Source organism: Sparus aurata, chromosome 18 (genome assembly GCF_900880675.1).
Source record: "Sparus aurata chromosome 18, fSpaAur1.1, whole genome shotgun sequence".
Taxonomy (NCBI): Eukaryota; Metazoa; Chordata; class Actinopteri; order Spariformes; family Sparidae; genus Sparus; species Sparus aurata.
In genome coordinates, this window is record NC_044204.1 from 34,347,199 (window position 1) to 34,362,764 (window position 15,566).

The 15,566-nt window shown below is 41.4% G+C and overlaps 1 long non-coding RNA gene across 2 annotated transcripts in view; it reads left to right on the forward strand.

Moving 5' to 3' along the window:
• LOC115569036 (uncharacterized) overlaps window positions 1-15,566 on the forward strand; it is an 88,735-nt gene that overhangs the window by 19,604 nt on the left and 53,565 nt on the right. Inside the window, exons 3-4 of one of the 2 annotated variants that reach the window (XR_003981477.1) lie at window positions 1,222-1,320; window positions 3,839-3,899. This is a non-coding gene — a long non-coding RNA (uncharacterized LOC115569036). The remainder of the gene's footprint in view (window positions 1-1,221; window positions 1,321-3,838; window positions 3,900-15,566) is intronic. The other variant, XR_003981478.1, reaches the window with a different exon arrangement.

Here is a 15,566-nt window from a genome sequence, read left to right on the forward strand (position 1 = left end):
TGCTCCCCCATCCCCTCATTTGTCAGAAGACTGCAGAAATTAAGAAACTGGGTCTTGATATTGATTTGTTCAGCCACGAGGGTTTGTGAGAGTGTGTGCAGATATAAATATATATATATAAATATATATATATGTGCACATACAATATTAATATGTGTTGTCTCAGTTTCAAATACAGCCCAAGAATAAAGAATGCAGTCAAGAGTTGGTTCAGGCAATTTTTGAAGCACTGCTTTGAACCCAGAGCGTCAACTACAGGTTGTATAATACATTCCTCACCAGTCTGTGGGTGGAATAGATTAACCACTACTGCTATGTGAGGTGGCTTTGTCATTTTTCTTAAAAACACCACTGAAGATGTTGAGGATTCTGTCTCATTATCATTGCAACCAAAACAATTCTCCAAACCCTGCTGAGGCTCCTGTGGCTCAGCAAGCTGGGGAGCATACTATATCATGTGCTCATGACAAAGTGGATAAGAATCTGTCTGAAAACCTCTGCTGCATGTGATTTCCCCCTCTTGTTCTGTCATCTCTTGCATCTTTCCACCCTGCACTCTCTCCTCTTAAAGCAGAAATGGCCCATATACTGCCTATTAAACATTGCTTGTGTAGAAAACAACCGGCTGCCTGGGCACTGGCTGCTTTTCAAAATTGGCTGCTGTTCATTTGGTGACTGTTGCGGAGGAGTACATCAGTGCTTCTCATTTCTTGGTAACCATGCCAGCCATTTGTCTACCTGCCTGGAGGGGCGAGCCAGAAGGCAGAACTCCTTGAATGAATCCAGTATCATCCTGGAGCTTTGCAGGATGGACATCAAGTGCCCTCGCTCATTTAATGCATCAAGCCACTCGTAACCAGCTTGTGCTCCCTGACTGTTGCTGAATGCAGATGCCAGTTAGGCACTGCGGGAATGTCTCCCTTTGTGTTCCTCCTCTTGCATTTTTCAAAATCAGCTTTGTGCCAGCGTTGCCAGCATCAAAGTGCAATATGCCTTAACGCTCCGTTCATGTCAACATTACATACAAAGCTGATTATCTCTGGCTGGAGAGTCATTTGGTCTCGTCACTGCGGACCTTACAGCAGCCATATTGTCCTTTATGACATTGTTGGCTGAGCATACTCCAGGCTTGGGGGCTTTATGCTAGCTTGTGCCATAATGAAAGTTGAATCCCCACTACAAATGTCCTTAATTACGATGTTGTTTCCCGCTGTTTGATAGGATGAGCCTCCAATAACACTGCAGAAGGGATAAGTCAGCTGGGACAGTCGGAAGTGCCTGCGCTCCCATTTCAAATCACAGACGGTCCTCACATCAAAGGTACTCAAAGACTGTCTCTCTGGTCAAAGCAAACAACAAACAAACATGTGAGGCAGCCAATCACTGCCGCTCACGCTCCAATGAGAGGAGCTTATTTCTAAAGTTGGGGAAATGGATTGGAACAGACTCGTGGAGACATGAAAGCGGGGATTACACTGCACACCTTTGATACAGCAAAGTTACTGATACCAAGTTTGGTTTTGTTCTTTTTTTTTTTTTTACGCATATGAATTTTAAACGCACCTCACTGTTCTCAGTAATACCTTATGGGACTCCGCTGTTCAAAAGACCCTTTCAGATTGAGCGGTCCCCACAGCGTGTGGCCCACAGAAACTAGCGGTGACTGTAATTTCATGCACTTTTAAAAATGAGCCCTTTGAAAGCTGGAAGTCCCAGACGCTGGCAAAGTGAGATGAGTGCTGATATTTGGACAATTTGATCAATTCCTTGCAGATACCGTATATGTTATAGTTATTTTGAGATTTGGAGGTTTAAAGTTATACTTACACTTATTCTTCTGAGAATACTGAGAATCAAACATTTAATTAGCTTCATTTATTGTTCTTGTCTTGGGAACACCAGCCAGGTGGAATTGGCTTTTGTCTGTGTTTCAAACAACCTCTCCACAGAAATGACCTTAATATTTGATGATGGCCGTGTGCAGTAATGAATAAAAAAACATAAGTTACGAACAGAAAGTTCAGTTGGCGCCGTTTGTTATCTTCCGCTTTGGCTCCTCGTTCCGTTATTGCATCATTTTGTTTTGTGACTGCTGATTATTTAGTGACACAGTCCTCAGAGGAAGGCTTTGAAATGAAGGGCTGAACATAGAGCCAAATAACTTCATTTGCTGCGATGCAAAGTAAAATATGACAAGATTAGGGAGTTGAGATTTCACCATGGCTGTATTATTAGACTCCCATAAACACGTCTTTATCGGCGTGTCCGTGAACAGAAATAACCAACCAATCCTATCTCCTAGACATTTATGTAATACCAAATAGTTTTCCCAATTATGTTGTGATGACAAACCTGGGTTATATTCAGAGGTAATGTGTTTTTTAGTGAATGTATTTACCATAACGGGGTTATAAGGACGTGGCTGGGACAGACTTCCTGACCACCGTCTGGATTTCGATCCCGCCCGGTCGCCAGGCTGACATGTTGGCAGTGAACCTCTCTGCAAACCACAAATTTGTTTAAATTTGTTTATTACCTGGCTTTCAAATCAGGAGGTGGCACAGATGGCGGCAGAGCTACAGGCGGCAATTCTGTCAAGGTGGTGACTGCAGTTGGAGTCTGCATTTAAACATTTGTAAGTGTGAAACCACAGGATATTTTTGACGACAGAGTTTCAACATTTGTAAGCGTGATATCAGTGGGTATTTTTAAGGACAGCTCGGGAAAATTTCCAGCCTTGTTTGATGCAATAATAAAGAGATATTTCTGACAGGAAGTCAAACCATCTCCAGTTATATTTGTGGTGACCAAAACATGATGTTCCCTAAACCCGAAACAAGTGTTTTTCTGTGCCTCTGATAACCAGATCATAAATACAGCATTGTGATGAATATTGTAAGACTGAACCTAAAAGAACTTTACAAAACCAAACATTATCAGTTGTTTTGCAGAAACGTACTGTGCCAACGTTTATTCTGGCGATTGGGTCGGAGCCAACAACAGCACTGCGGTTAAAACAGAGTTTAAGGGAAAGATTACAGTTTAAACGTTAATAAACACAGTTGGTTTGACGTCACTGCTGACTTTTTCTGTTTTAACCCAGACCACAATCATTCCCTAACTTTCTTCACCCTGGAAAGAAGCAGCTCTATTTCTCAGGGCAGCAAGATTCCTGTGCCAAGTTCTTGTCAACTTTTACAGAGGAGCAACCGAAAGCAGTCTGAAAACATCACAAATTGGCTTGTGGTCTGTGGGATGAGTCCAAAGGATACTAAAAGAATACTAAATACTGAGGATACTAAATAACAACACCCGACCCAGTCACAGCCTGTTCACCCTGCTGCTGTCTGCCAAAGGAAACAGAAGCATGTGCAGTCATACCACCAGACTACAGAGCAGCTTCTGTCCTCAGGCTGCCAGACTACAGCACTCAAATATACAAGATAGTTGTATTTTTTATGAATTTTTAATCTTAAATCTATCGTCATACAAACTACATTTATGTTGTGTTGTGCCGCCAGCGTCTGAACATACCTGCAGAAACGTATAATAACGCTGCAGTCACTGGAAACAGATGTGTAGACAGAAACCAAATCAAACATGTTAACAATCAACATTTTGCTGATACATTCGTTATCATCATCTTTATGTTGGTAGAGAACATAATACAGATAGTAGCTGTACTGTTTCAGTTAGTGCTGATTTTTCTGACAGCTGCTAGTTAATGAAAATTGTCCGTGTTCTCCTCAGACCACACAGTGAGAACAACTCCTTTCTGACCCTGTTTTCTGACATATTAAGTGAACAATTCCACAATCTTATCGTTTCACATTTTCAGCACATCGAACCGAGAATCTGAACCCCATATCAGCCCGAACAGCCAAAGAGGAAGCAAAATTGTGAGTACATTAGAAAACAGCGTGCAGTTCTCTTCTGTAAAGACTCTGCAGCTTTACACACTTTGAATCCCCAAATCTTTGACGCATTGACGAAGCTGTGATTAAGTGATATATTCAAGATCCTTACATGTTTTAAATTCCAACTTCAGGATTCATAAATTCATCAAGAGGTAAATCCTGAGTATTACTATTTAGCTGTATATTACAGTGTTGAGGTCCAAAGAGTCCATTTTTTCTTTCCTCTTCGAGTTCCGTTAAAATGAATAATCTGTGTTTAACTTAGATTTCTGTGATGGTAGTTACATATATATAGTATGTATGCTTTGCCTACACTTAAATGATTTATCGTAAAAAACATTAAAATGTGATAGGTTCAGCTTTCTTCTATACATATAAAACTTCATGCATTTATAGACGATCTTGAGTCAATGTACTGAGTTCATCCGCCAGGGAGCTGTCTTGATAAGAGGTTGCCGTGCATAGTCTATATCTGTGACATGTTTTGATGCCCAGACAACGGGAAGGAGAGGTGGGAGTGTGCATCTAACCTCTCCACACAGTCCATTTTAATGAGGCCTCATTGGACTGACAGTCTGAGAGAGGTCAGTCTGACGTTCTGTGAGGTGCAAGGAGAGATCACAGATTTCATGCAAAACTAGGCCAAGGTCAGCAGAGAACCTGAGCGCTGCAGATGCTGAACACAACACTTAAAAATCTGTTTAAAGTCAGATCTGTACAGGATGATCTTGGCAGGAATGCACCTGGGCACCGTCTCAGAGGAAGTGGAGCCAAAATGGAGGATAGTTTCCTTCAAGAATCCTTTTTTTACCAACATGTTTTCCAGCGTGTTTTCTTTAACTTCATTAGTCGGTTTATGTGTTTGTTGTTTCCCGTCATGTCCTCATGGAAAACACCTTGAAATATACAGTACGCGCGCCACATTAACTCCAGTTATTGACAGTATAGCATTTTGTATAATTTTCTCAAAAACCCATTTGCATAATCATTTTCCAGCTTATAGTAAATTTGAATTGGCAGCCCTCCCAAACTTACTGATTAAATTGGACATAGCAGCTCCTTTTCACAAATGATACAAGACTAATTTAATGGTGCATTCTTGACAATGACTGTCAATCTCTCTGCATGTAAATCTTTACTAATGACAGGACAGGTTCATTCAGAGTTTACGTGATAGTGAGTTTTATTTCCTTGTGTCCTTTTCTTTTTTACACGCAAATATGCAATCGACATGCTAAATGCTCACGCTAATTTAGGTGACGAGATTTAAATTGCCACGCCATCCTCCTCCCCATCTTTACATGCATTATGTGCCCTCCTTCTTTAATAACAAGCTCAACAGATTTGGTGGTGCAGAGGAGCAGCACCATCCGTATACATCGGCCTCCTCTTTCTATATAAGCAGTTTGTCAAAAACAAACACTTCCTGGGTTCAGCAAATCCAAATCAAACATGACAGTCACTGCCCTCCGTGGCCTCTGTGGTCGAAAGCTAAGTTTGGTGTGAAGACCTTTGCTTTCTGCCTATGCTAAAAAGATACATCCTTGTCACTCACAGTCTCTTCAATTCAGCAGTTCAACATGACGGCTCCTCATGAGAGCCCTCCGGCCCCCCCTCCAGGCCGGATGCACTCCCATCAATTAAGAAAACATTAGCTCTAGACTAAAAGACAGTGGAAGGCTTCCCAAACCTCTTACCCATTTCAGTCATTTCGAGAGCCAGATGGGAGCATCACATGGTCGGGAGACTTTTGCTAAAGATTTCTTACAGAAATTCCCATTCAGCCCTTTCAGAATGTATTATTTCATGCACTGTTGTGGCTTCTCGGAGTAGTAAAGCATCACTGTCACTTGTCAGATTAAATTACATCAGGATTGCACATCCACACACATGCAAACACAGACTCAGTCCCCTCTTGTGAAAAAAAAGAAAAAAAGGCATCGCTGAGGCATCGCCACCATTTCTTGACAGCATCTGCGCGGCATTCAGCCCTAAATAATACTAATAGTACTTGTGAAACGAGTTTACAGAAGAAAAAACAGTTTGAGTGCCCGACCACTTTCTTCTTGACTGCAGTCAGATGTTTTTCTCTGATGTCCTTTTTAAAAAAAGAACATGACCTTTGAGTGGGGCATCTTCATTTGTTGGCTGTCTTTCAGTATCTGCCTGCTGAAAGGTCACCTTCTCTTTGACAGAATGGAAAAAGGCATCACATGTAGTTGACTAATGGTGAACTAACTTTTAACTGCAGAGGTTTATTTCCCAGCCCACTTTTTATTTGCAATCTGTTGCAGTCAAGAGACTGTTAATATTCGGACTGTTCCTATAGCTGGACGTTCACTCTCCCAGCAGCCCCGTCGGTGGAGAAAAGTGTTGGCAGTTAATGTTTCTGCAAACCACTGAAACCTTCACTTGTATGTGTCATAGGCCTGTGTACCATATTGACATTTCTACACTCCGTGTCATATCACGTCCACGTTACATGATAAGACCTGACTTTCATATCGGTGGGGGTGGAGGTGATGGTGGTGGAGTTACAGGCGAGAAGGCTGCCAGTGGCTGCAGTGTGAGACTGTATTTCAGCATTTGTAAATGTGAAACCACAAGATAGTCGTGACGTCTTGAGCCGCGGTTGTAGCGACCCGAACAGGTTACGTAAGCCAGAACATGATCTTTTCCCAACCGCAGCCGAGAGGGTTTTGAGCCTCACCTAACGAAAACTTGAGTGATGTCATTTTTATGTGTGTAAAATGATTTGGAATATTGTTTTCCACCCCTGTGTGTTACGGTAGCCTTTGTGTCCGGAGTGAGCTAAAGATGCAATAATTTGAATTGATCCACCAATATTTATCTGACTATTTCATGCAACTGTCAACCACAGAAACTGGATTAAATTTACCAGCATGAAGATGTTATGACTTGCAAGCTGTTCTAATTTCTGCCTCGCACCAAACATTAGTGCTGACATCGACAGAGGAGGTTAACTAGACATATGGCAGCGATGTACACAGAAGCCTGACGTTACCTGGAGGAAACACCCACTCACGAACCAACAATGTGTTTTGAATGAAGATGAGTGTCGACCTGCAGATAACAAAACTGCTCACGAGCACCTACAGGATACATCAGTGTTATTTTATTCTATATTCACATGTTTAGAGTGGTTTTAAGAATGATTATAAGGACGAACTTTAAAGCAATCTCTCTATTTTTATTCCTGAAGTTAAGATTTTTATTTTTTCTTGTGCGCGGCTACAAATTGTGGTGCCTAATGGCCGATGATGAATTATACTGTATTACACACATGAGGCTCTTTACATCCCGGCTCAGGCGACCATGTTCTGCCATTTGCAGAGGTTTTGACAATATTCATCGTTAATGTCTCTGAAACACTGACCCGCTCTGACAGCAATAAACGTAACAGTGCTGCACCCTGATGCTGACAGCTGGCGTGCCAAGTTTTCCTGCAACCTCTCCTCATTAATTCAGCTCAGGTCGATGGTCATCCTGAAAAAAACAGAGGCCATGGACTCCCCCGCAGCGTCCTCTGACAGTTACGTTATCATTAAAAATGATTATGATTCTAATAGTGCTTATGTTTTAAAAGATCCGTTAGATATGGGGGAGCAATTAAATTACCTCCTACTAGACATCGTACCTCCCGGACTGTGGATTTCATTGTGCTAATCACAATATAGGTTATTTTCCAAATCAGTAATTTTACCACCTGGCAGTGCAAAAATCCTCCCAGAGGGCACCGGGTTGAATTCATCAAAACTAAAATATACAATACAAGCCTTATTTCAAGAAGAGCAGGAGGAAAACCAGAGAACATCCAGAGTCAGGAACCAGATGATAATGATAAAGTAATATAATTACAAGTCCACTTGTAAGAAAGTAGATTTTTGAGTCTCATTCCCAGCTCGTCAAGAACTGACGCTTTGTGATTGTTGGCTGGTCGGCTGCCAAAACAAAGTGGGAATGAGATTTAGTTAATATTTATCTCGGACTGCAACATATGGTTGAACTGCTGCCGTGATAAAACTGATTGTAATAAAAATAACATGTTGCCACGTTTTTAAATCCTTGCTGTACCCAGACGAAGGGGAAACATTTTTAAATTCTACCACAGAGTAAAGTTATATGTAAATAAATGAAGCTAATGAGCGTTTCTGCAAACACGAATATGTCGTTACTTCACATTTCTTTTATGTTCTCTGCTCCTGTAACTTCACATCCTCCCCCGATACGACACAAGTCATGTCACAAACATATAATGTGAACGTGGTCTGTATAGATAGATAAAAGGACAGAAGGATAGATGGCAGACAGAGCAAAAGATGAAAGCATTGTATTTGCGCATACTGAAATGCTCCGTTCACCAAAGTAAAAGACATCAGAAATGTTCCTTATTTTTCTCATGACAGCAGCACAATAACCCACCTCGGTGATATTTTTCCTTTTGTCGCTCTGATCCAAGGCTGAAGCCTCGCCACCACGTACAATAGCTGTTCTCAAACTATTGTCTGATCATAATACACTAAAAAATGTCACTTTGGTGGATCACTGCGTCTGTCTGCCGTCTGTCTGTCTGCTGTCTGTGCTGCGTGCTAGGATACTCGTCCTTCAAGGTTTTGGGAACAGGTGATGTGGCCAAGGTAAAACAGGTGTGTACGGGAAAGGCTTTCTGTCTTTCTTTCTTGTTTGCACGTGAAGTTTTGCAAGGGCACTTGGAAATGATGAGCATGAAAGAAGTTTTCTCCAAGAACCGTCCACGACTGCAGGATGTGTTCATTGTCCAAGTCTAGGCCTGATGGCAAATGTTTAAAAACGGCTTTTTCTCTGATGTACATTGTATTTTCCTGCACTATATAAAGAAAGTTCTGCTCGCTCGGCTAATATTATCCTGTTAAGCATCGCGTTGAGGGATGAAGGACTGGCAAAGTGCTTTCTCAGGGAATTACCCAGAATAATTGTTGGCTTAAATGTGAGGTCTCAAATCTTTTAAGTTATATTTGCAGAGCATCTATGTGTTCCGGGTACCACACAGACACTTTAAATGCTCCCACAGACAAAAAATAGAGAGAAATCTTTGGCTATGCCTCCTAGTCTCCTATTCATGTAAGGAGCACTACCCCCAGGAAAACCCTGCGCTCTGAAAAGTCTTTGTAAGCTGAATCACTTCCAGACAAGTGGGGCAGAGATTTGCTGCTGTGCACAATGGATGAAATACTCAGTGGGGGATGCGAATTGGATGTTTCTTGAGTACCAGAAATCATGCATTATAAGAAGTACACAAAATGCTTCCCCCCGTCTGCCTTTTTCTCAGCTTCCAAAATGTATTGGTAACATGATTTGGGCTAACATGTGTTGGCATACAGTCGTCTGCATGTTCTTTCACCGCTGTCGACACAAAGTGGCATTTGCTGTGACTTGTACAAATTCACAACAGTCTGACTGAATGCCTCTTTTTTTGTTGGAAGAAAAGATGTTCCCACTAAATTCACGGGTGATCCAGTCATCTCAGCATCTTCCCATCATCATCTTTTTGTCCCCTGCTCCATATTTATTTGCTTTGCCAAGAGTTCCTGTGTGGATTGACATAAAATTCGGCCATTTTCCACTTTGAAAACCACGTACAACATCTTCTAGAAGTCTATTTTTGTCATGCACTTGCAACACTTCTGTGGTTGTGTCTTTGTTGTGGATTTACTTTTAGTGCTCTCTAAATGACTCTCAGGCCGTACGAGGTACACAGCTGAGGTAATTGTGAGCAGCCAAATAAACGCCTGATTTATCAAACCAGCTTCAAATTATCATGCTGCCGGTACAGCGCTGGCTTTGTGTTTACTTTTTCACATCACAGTGTCCTGTGCCTTGTTTACTCCGTTTAGCCCTATTAGGCTTCCTGCCATCTTAATGAAAATGAAAAAAAAAAGCTTCAGTGGACTGTCGGCCTGACAAACAAGTCACACTGTGGCTCCCCGCTGTAGATCAAACAATCTAAAATGAGCTGGGTCACCAAAGCCTGGAGTCAAGACAGATCTGAGTTGCAAATAAGACCAAACAACCTATTTGAATTTATTTAAACAATAATGTTGGATGTCAGCATGTCAGGTATGGTTGTCTGGTCAGTGGCCTTCAGCGGTCAACATCCTGTTAGACTTTCAAAATAAAGCTAGCTGACAGACATGTACTTAGACATGACTTTTGGACTGTTAGTACTCGTGTCCATTTGATTGTTGTTTGTGGCACAAAGGCACATTTCTTTATGGCGATCTGTCAGTGATAAGTCTGCAGCTCCCTGTTCCTGCGTGACCAAGAGAAAAGAAGAAGGACATAAGAAGTCATTATAGGGGCTGCTTTTGTAAAGTGTTCTTTTTACATTCTTAAAGTGGCACTATGTAGTTTTGGAGAAGGAGTTCAAACTCAGAATTTTAATATTCACAATAATATTGAGGTAATAATACAAACTCAGGAATATTTTTTTGTAGATAATGAGTACATTTTCATTGTTGGTTGAAATTCTCCTTTAAATTTGTTTGGCTATGATGACACGAAGGACCTGATAAAATGACTACTGGGCCAAAGTGTTGACAGATTTAAATTACAGCAGGATTTCTAAAAGAGGAACTGGTCGGCTTTGTGCAACATCACATTTTCATTTCATGGGAAATCGAAACACTCCTGCATTAGTTGGTCCTCCTTCTATATATCATTTCAGTGCCACCTGCATTCGGTTTGTTTTGAAGGCCATAATACATGATTATTATTTCTTGTGTGTTGTGTCTGAAGTTTTTGAACTGGCATTAAATCTCCTTTCCAAGTGTGGGATTTGAAAACTTGGTCCCAAGGCAGTTTTTTCTCGTCGCTGTGGCCAAGTGCTTGCTCGCATGGGGAAACGTTGGGTCTCTGTAAATTAATTAGCTAAACAGCGTATGGTTCAGACGTGCTCCAACTGAATAATGTTGTCAGATAACATTTGTCTTGAATTGCACCCAACATAGTTAACATTTTCTTGACTTGACTGCTGGCCGGTGCATGTCTAGATCCATGATTGGCGTTGGGGCGAGACGTGGGCCACAAAACACTGGTCTCCTTTGGAGCTGTGTCTCCCTGAGACGACTGTTTCAAGGAGAACAGAACGATTGTCTTTAAACTGGGGCGCCCACCAAATACCGGCACCAAGATGTCTGAAACTGTAAGTCTCAGTTGTCCTCTGAGCAAACAGCAGTCCCCGGCTTCAGATTAGTTGGCCACAAGACCAACATCTCTAACCTCGGGGGATATTGTGTTACCAAATCCCTGATCAATACATGAGCTACTTAAGAGGTCATGTGACCTTTGTTTGCAATCCTTGCAGGGAATGGTCGTTTATAAACTGTCACAGTGATAATTAAACCCACAAATATGCCAAGGCATGAACTTATCAACTGTTATCCGAGCTAATGATGATGAATTTTTTGCCCGGTTGCACCTTTAAACATCAAATCTCAGGTCACCATTCATCTCAGACATAACAGGCTCATGTGACAGCTTGAAAGTGCAAATTCAGCAGTGCGGGCATCAGGCCTGGTTGAGCATATTAGCTCAAAGACATGCAACAACCTTCAGGGAGAGACAGTAAATATTTAGCTGAAAAAATATCTTGTTATTGGATAAGTAAAACTCTGTAATCTCATTTGCATAGTCCCTCGGGAGAGCTACAGTATATGTGTTTTTTAAACCCCTTTAAACAGCCACTCTTCATGAAAACCCACACTCCACATGCCTCGCAGCTGGGGCGGTCTGCCAACCGAGATTTTTGTAATGACACATTAACAGCCGACAGAACAGATCATTTACATAGCAAGAGGTACGAACATAATAGTTTCTGCTGGCAAGGACTCCTGATACGTAGAGCAGTTCCAACGATTCACCTACCTGTCTTCCTGAAATGTGCAAACTCGTGATGCTTTTTCTTACAAAAATGTCAATTTTGGGAAGATATCATATATTAATGATGCTTGGAATCTTTGAAAGCAGTTTAAAAAAACTGAAACGCTTTTGCGTATCACAGCAAATTAACATTTCTAGTCATCAGAGCTGTGTAGCTTCATGAAGAGCAATTTCAGTTCGACAATCACTTCTCAAGTTTAGTCCACAGAAGGATGAATTGTACGAAATCTGGTGATTTTTTTTACTTATTCTCTTGAAGTCACCGAAGATGAGATCGTTCAGTTATCCCGTTATGTTAGACGGCATATGCTAGTTAGAACTACCAACACATCCTCATGCTAAAATAAGTGAATAGGTTGATTTACAGAGATGCCAAAAGCGACAAATATCGCCGGTCCCAAGACTACATGACCATTACAGTGTCACAGAGACAGGTGAGGCAGACCGCCATCGTACCTTTGGTGAGTTAGATTACAGGTGACAAGTTTGCCAACAGGCGAATGCAGTTTGAGTCTGCGTGGCGGATGTTTTGATGGAGAACTTAGGACATTTACAGCCTTGTTTGGGGCCACCAAAAGAGGTAATTTAAGCCAAAATATGATGTTTTCTTAACTATAACCAAGTGTTTTTTGTACCTAAACCTAACCGGAGCGAGTGACAAAAAAAACTGGACACCAACAACTGTCTCCTGGGTAAAAAAATCCTGTGCTTGTTTTACCCGACCATCCACTAACTCCTACTACATGGAGTCGTCGCTCTGTATACTGCTTCGCCTGACGTCCTCCTTTGCTGCTGTAATAATTAATACGGCCACAAGAGGCTGCTGCCTATCCAGAAAGATAAATATGGGTCGTAATAAGCTGCGTTCACAGTTTAAATTGGCCCTCGACATGCCCATCGGCATTTTTACACTGTTTTTTATCGTAGCTGTAAAACAAAACAGAAATAGTTACAGGAAGAAAAGACAATTGTAAAACAGAAAACGCTTTAAGTTATACAGGCATACACAATCTCGAGATACGCGGGTGTTTTTAACAGGCCTGGATAATAATTATAGTTTGGAGACTATGCTGCTAAAATTGTTGCTCTGTCAATCTGAAGATAGACTTATTAGAGAGAAGAAAATTGGAAATCTTATTGTTAGAATTGGATTCTTCTCCATTTTAATGTGAGGGGAACCAAGTAATGAATCTTCCAAGGGGAGAAAAGAGTTATTGTAACCAAACGTGGCTAATCGTATTATAACCCGGCTGTTCGCTCTGACAAAAACTGTAACACCCCAAAAACTGTTCTGACTTAATAGTGTTTTTCTTTCTTTGAGATGTTTGACTGTTTCTGGTCCGTTTGACTTGAATCCTGGATATCACATAAACTGTTCCTCTATGTTTCGAGCAGCATCTGCAAGTTTTTAACGACGTTATGTTAAGTTGAAGTCAAATGTAACTTCAATCGAAAAGACATTCAACATGTTTCTCCATAGATTGTACTATTGCTTTTGTCTCACATTATCCTTGTGTATAGAGGAAAAAGAAGAAATTATGGCTAATTTGTTAGACAGATTCATTACGTTCATTAGATACAAGCATTTTAAATCAGTGAAGAGGAAAATTAGGCATTTTGTCAGCACCATAATAAGCTTGTATATCACATTAAAGGAACAAACATAGTGGAAAAACTGCAAAATAAACACTCATTTGTACATTCTGGAAAATATTTACGTCATTCAGCCTTTTGAGTGACTTCTTGAATAAAACATGTGAAGTTACCGGTGCTGTCCCGCCAGCTCAGGATACCGGTGTTCCATAATTTTTAAATTTGTCCAGATTAAAGGGATTCCAGGTCAGAATTTCATTAATATCTCAGTGCGACAGGAGCTGGATTTTCATGCACCACCTCCTCTGCGGTCAATCAGTCTGCCGTTATAAACTGAGCGACCGCTGACAACCCATCACATCACTGCAGCCACAGCAGCCAGCAGGTGACGGCAACAACAAGCAGCTGCAAACGGCTTTAAATACGGCTTTGCAAAATGTCAGTTTCCACACATGGCTGAGCAATCTCCACCCCTCTAACCCTGACTAACACGCCCCAAACCTGCCAGGTCTGGTATAGGAGGCACTAAACAGGTCAGACTACAGGAGACTTCCAGTCATCCAGAGGGGAAAGCCAGGTGATATTAAACCGTGAAAGGAAAAGAAAGACTCTTTCTGTGTGTTTGTCCGTCTTTACTGAACTACTTCATGTCACAGTTGGGTTTTTTTAAGCTAGTTTTGGGTTTCAGGGATTTGGCTTGAGGAAATCAGTACCTTTTCAGCTGTGTCCATTGGTTTGAAGATGGGTCCCGGCCCAGAACAGACCCGTGCAGGACTTAGACAGCAGGGATCAGAGTTAGCGTTTTGCAGCCCACTTGGTTTTGAGATCTTTCGGCTAAAACACACTTCTGAGGTAAAAGGTCCATTTTGTAAGAACGTTTTTGAGTCTCATTCCCAACTTGTTGAGACGTCACGTTCACATTTCATATTCATGACCTGACTGTCATATCAACAAGTGGAGGAGATGGTGCTGGAGGTAAACCAGTGACTGCAGCTGTGTTGTCCAAACACTAAAAACATCATTACAACATTTAACGTTACAAACGTAAAGTTACAACCTCTCCTCGGTTTGACACGTACATCGCCAACATTTATTGAGGCATTTGAGTCCAAATTCACATAAAGTGAGTATTTAATACTTCTAACTTCTCCAATCTCACACCACACTCGAATATAACTGTCAGATTGTCGGCTGCTGGCTTGATAGACTTTCAGCTGTTCGCTTGGAAAGATTTTCACGAACTGCAGCAGATGCAGCAGAATGACCAAACACAACGACTCCAGGCTTACTTCTGTGCCAAACTGCAACCTGTTTCAAATAGCTTCATTATCCTTTAAAGAGAGATGAAAGTATCGCTCTCGTTGTCAGAAAAAAGAGAGATCTGTATTTAAAACCCCTCACGGTTGCATCAGGTTTGTAAGGTGAGGCCGTGTGTTCAAAAAATTTATATTTATCAAGACATTCCTGCATGTTATCACACAGATAAGGCACTGGCTGTTCCGCTTTGTACCACTCTACTCAAATGCCTAATTGTATTCCACTTATCCTCAGACCTCCAACAATATGCATACACCTACTCTTCCTGCTTGAATCATTATGTTTTTAAGGGCGCAATTACATCTGCAATGCAAAGCAACAGTGAGAGCGTCGGTGCCAGAGCTCGTTTGCCGTGCTGCCGGTGAAATACTACACAGGGAACGTCTTCTATTTAGCTGCTTCTCTTTGTTATGGGGTTGTTGTGTCTCACAGCTGGGTATCATTGATTTGCATGGCGAGAGATACAGAATGAAGCCACCTAATTCTCCTGTTATCAGCGTTTCTCGGTCACTCAATCAAGTCTTATCGTAGCGCGCTGCTGGTCGTGTAATGACAGTAATAAATTTAAAAAAACAAATCCCCCCCCCTCCCTCGAAGTTTAATTTAAGTTTCGAGAGTTTCCAGGGTAAATTGCTCTCTGCTTAAACACGCTGATCGTGAATATACCTGTGCTGCATGTAGCATGTCAGACGAGAAGGAAAATACACGTCTTTCCTGTTTAAGCCTGCGGTTAAGCCACTTCTTGTATCTTAGCAGCATTCATATTTCAGTGTGTGAAACTGTGCTTTAGTGAAGAGATTA